A 4,589-nucleotide genomic window follows, 5' to 3' on the forward strand; every position below is an offset into this window, starting at 1 on the left:
TACTGTCCCTATGTTCATTTAGTCATGAAAAAAAAAAAAAAAAACATGTATTGAGCCCCACCATGTGCTGGGGATTCTAGGATGAACAGGCAAAGGCACTGCCCTCAGAGGCAGTGTGGGCCAGGCACGGTGGCTCATGCCTGTAATCCCAGCACTTTGGGAGGCCGAGGCAGGTGGATCACAATGTCAGGAGTTTGAAACCAGCCTGGCCAACATGGTGAAACCCCGTCTCTACTAAAAATACAAAAGTCAGCCAGGTGTGGTGGCACACACCTATAATCCCAGCTATTTGGGAGGCTGAGACAGGAGAATCACTTGAACCTGGGAGGTGGATGTTGCAGTGAGCCGAGGTAGTACCACTGCACTCCAGCCTGAGCAACAGGGCAAGGCTCCATCTCAGGAAAAAAAAAAAAAAAAAAAAGAACTCATGGTCTGGGGTGGTGGGAAGACAATTCTACAGAGAATTGAACACTAGAAAGGGGCGACAATAAAGAAACGTGCAGGGTGCTGTGGGGGCACGGAGGAAGATACTCACCTTTGCTGACCATCTGACCCCGCTTGTGCATGAATTCCTGATATGGCTCAGCCAGCCAGTGCCCAGCTCTGACTATTGCAGTGGTGCCAATGTCAACAACAATCAGCTCTTTTGAGGTTTCAGATGCACAGGTCATAGAACTATACAATAAATATTAGATATGGAATTTTCCATATCCCACTGTTAGACCCTTCTAGTACATTGCTACCCACTTCTTCCCACTGCCTTACCCAGTCCTTCAGCAGGTGTTGCTGCCAACTGTTCTCGGTCCTCTTCTACTCCTGGGATAGACAGGAGATTTAATTTCTTTTTAAAAAGTCTCCAGTGTTATTTTGTGTGGAGAGGGAAAATAAACTAATACTTGCTATTCTTTGTGCAGAGCACCTTCTGGGCATCTTACTTCTGGGCATCTTACTCCTTCAATTCTCACAGCAGCTCTGCCGGATACATAAGTATTGCACTACCCATTCTTCAGATATGGAAACTGAGAGTATACAATTCCTGTTTAAAGTTGGTTACTGAGTTACAAAGCAAGTCTGGTCTGAACAGAAGCAGTTCATTACAGTTGTACAGGTCCAGTGGCCAAAGGCACTCAACTGAGAGGTATATTAGGTGCTGAAATCCAATCTGTGCTCTGCTTACGAAGATGGGCACCTAGTAAGGGGCCACACCCCCCATTTCTAATTATACCAGGGCACGGTCTGTTTGTGGTGCCATCATCCATCAGGCTGCATCTGCCTTTCTCTTCTTCAGACAAGGGTGCCATATGGGCTAGCAGCAGCCTCAGTTAGGAGCCAGATTTGCCCAACTCCAGAGTCCAAGCACTTCCCACGAGGCCCTGCAGGCTCCCAACACTCCAGCATTTCACTTTACAGATGAGGAAACTGGGGATTCCACTCACTAAACATTACCATGTGCCAATTCTTTTTATAATAACACTTCAAGAGAGAATATTCTTCACACTTACCACATAAGAAGACAAAGACTGGAAAGGGCTAAATGAATTGCCCTAAATAGTGTAAGTTTCAGAACAAGAATTTGAACTTAGATTTTTTTGGCCCTGAAGCATGAGCTCTTTCTATCATGCCAAGCTACCTCAAGAGGACAACTGCTGGCTCAGAGCCACAGAGCTACCTGGCAGCACAGCTGGGACTAGAACCTGGTCTCTGTCCAAATTCAGTGAGCAACTGTCATTGGCTGTTTGGGGACAGTTCCGGTTAGCCATTGGTATGCTTAAAAAAGCCATCACCAAACATAGTGACTTAAAACAAAAACAATTAGTAATTTTGTTCAAAAGCCTGCAATTTGGGCAGGGTTTGGTGACAATGGCTGCTGGTCTCTAATCCATGTGTCTTCAGCAGAGCTGGGGGGGTCCACTTCTAAGATGGCTGTTACCTAGGAACTCAACTGCTACCGTCATTCAGGGACCTGGAGTCCTCTCTACGTGGACCTCTCCACTGAAGTGGCTTGGGCTTCCTCACAACATGGCAACCAGGTTCCAAGAACGAGTGTTCTAAAAAGACCTGCAAGGTTTCTTTTGATCCAGTCTTGGACATTCTAGACTGTCACTTCTGCTGCATTCTATTGGTTAAGAAAGTCACTAAGGCCAGCCAGGATTCAAGAGGAAGGGAATTAGACTCTACCTCTCACTAGGATGAATCGCCAATAATTTGCTGCAATCTTTAATTCACCATGGGGACCTTGGCTCTAGAGAAAGTTATTGACATTTTCCTAAAATAGACTTCATTTAGCTGTTGTGGCATCCAACTGCCCTCCTGTACAGATCATTCAATGCCCAAGGGTACAGGTTGGGGTGAAGATTGGATACGTCCCCTTCCCCCTGACCTGTAGTGAATATGATAGCTAAAAGGAGCTGAGCTGATTCTGAGCCGGGAGCTTTAGGCCACATCACAGTCCTGGCTGCCCCTCACTAACAGAAAAAATTACCGGAGCGAAATCAGTCAGCACAGCATCTGGTCTGCATGAACTGGCTGACTCCAGCCAGGCCCTCGGCGCCTCACTGTCACAGGTATTAATTCCCCTGGACATGCATGCCAGAGAAAGCCAGGGTTGAAAAATACTAATAAATCCATCTGAACACTGTGCTCTCTTGGGGCTTATCAGTATTTCAGTTCTAGTCACAAAAATAACATACTGTAAAAGACTGATTAGTCATCGGATAATTGAGTTCTTAAATGTCAAAAACAATATCGTATGAATATTCAACAGATCATGCTACTGAAACTTACCTGTTCCATCAACAATGACTAACATTTTTCCCCCATTGTTCTTTCCCAGAAATTATGTTAATATGACTTTTCTGAAGTGATGAATGTGGTTCTCTTTAAAACATATTGTCTTACAGGTTAATGCATGATGAGCTGGTTACAGGAAAACTGCTTGGGAGTCGTGCTGGATTTCATCTCTCTACATTAGCTTCACCTCCCGGTTCAGATAGAGGGAGCATCGGAGTAGAATTCCTTCCAGCAACAGATAGACTTCAGAGCTCTACTCTTTGCGAATTCTATTTATTTCATTTATTTATTTATTTATTTGTTGCTAGAGACCTGGAGGGATGTATTGTTTTCATGCAGCTTAAGTTGAAGCAGAGACCAAGGTTCAGCTTTTCTTGGAGGCTGGTGTATAACTTAATTCCACAGGAAGTTTGAGTTGGGTAGGATAAATGTATCTGTAGAAATCTATCTATGTTTTTCTGAACTCACATGTACACACACACACCTCTCCTATCAAGTGGGGATGTGGGGTATGCAGTTGTGGTTAGAAGAAATTTTATGAGCCTGGAGTTCAGAAAGGAGTGATCTCCCCCAAGCAGATCCTGGTTTTTGTTAGCCTGGCCTCAGCAGATGCTGCAACAGCTGGAGCCAGGAGCAGCTTGGTGGGGTGGGAGCTGATGTTAGGGTCAGCTCACAAGCCCTACAGTGTGTTGGGACCCTTGCTTTTGGTGGAAGCATCAGGATATGCCAGGCACCCACTGCTCCTCCAGCCGGACACTGTCTGCTCCTTAGGCTGTTCTACCTCTTTCCGGTCAGAAGCATGAGACCTTCTGACTGGCCGATCCCAGCCCCAGCCAAGCCCAATACAACTCGAATGTGCAGGGACAAAGATGCCTGTGACCCCTTCCTGGCTCACTGATTCAAGGATTTACAGCATGTCCAACATCTGTATCTAACCCTGCTTCCTCCCCAGCCCTGTTCTAACCTTGTCGTGCCATCATCTACCTAAGCATCCTTCAAGAACTTCATCCTGTTTCTGGCCTTTCACTCCTATCTTTGGCAGTAGATCCTTTATGTCTCTCCCAGCCTTGCTGGCAGTCACCAAAACTTGCACAGATGCAAAAAATATTTTTGTTTTACAATAGTTCCTGACTCCAACCATGTCTCCCCATCCCTGTCCAACTCCACATCTTCCCATGCTTCCATCCTATAGATCCCAGGTTCCATGAATACAGCAGCACAAACATCTGCTCACAGAAAACAATTGAGAGCCCCTCCTTTCCCCTCCTGAGATTCTAGGAACTCAGAGAACCGAAAGAAGACACTAAAATATTTCCATCATTCCAGAGTTTCCTTCTGCCTTCTGCCTGGTTTTGCAGGACCAGGCCTCACTTTCTGCATGGCTGGGCTCACCCATCAATGGCAGATAATAAACAGTCAGGTGGACCACAATGGTAGAGTGCTGACCTGGGCAGAGCTCTCAGACCTGGCATGAGGTGGAGATGGAAAAGCAACTCCACAGAGACCTTTCCTGCCCTGGAGAGACTTAGAAGATCATTTTCCAAAACAAACAAACAAAAAGGCCACTGAGCAACCTAACAAGCAGACGGGGTCCTCCCGTCCCAGGGAAGGGTTAGGGCTCAGCTGCAACCCACAGGGCTGAAACCAACTGGAAACAGGCTGGGCAGCCACACTTGCCTGCCAAGTGCCAGCAACAGAGGGGTTGAATCTTCTTAAGCATGTTTTTAATTACTGCAAGAATATGTCATCCTAAGCGGCAGCATGGTTCTCAGTTACCCGCGTGCAGATTGATGCTCTCT

General features: G+C 46.2%; 1 long non-coding RNA gene across 1 annotated transcript; it reads left to right on the forward strand.

The window, feature by feature from the left end:
- The first annotated feature begins 2,118 nt into the window (after positions 1-2,118).
- LOC107967360 (uncharacterized) lies at positions 2,119-3,046 on the forward strand. The gene is made up of 2 exons (XR_001707705.2): positions 2,119-2,564; positions 2,901-3,046. It is a non-coding gene; the product is annotated as an uncharacterized LOC107967360 (long non-coding RNA).
- Positions 3,047-4,589: the final 1,543 nt, after the last annotated feature.

The sequence above is a fragment of the Pan troglodytes genome, chromosome 9 (assembly GCF_028858775.2).
Source record: "Pan troglodytes isolate AG18354 chromosome 9, NHGRI_mPanTro3-v2.0_pri, whole genome shotgun sequence".
NCBI classification, from domain to species: domain Eukaryota; kingdom Metazoa; phylum Chordata; class Mammalia; order Primates; family Hominidae; genus Pan; species Pan troglodytes.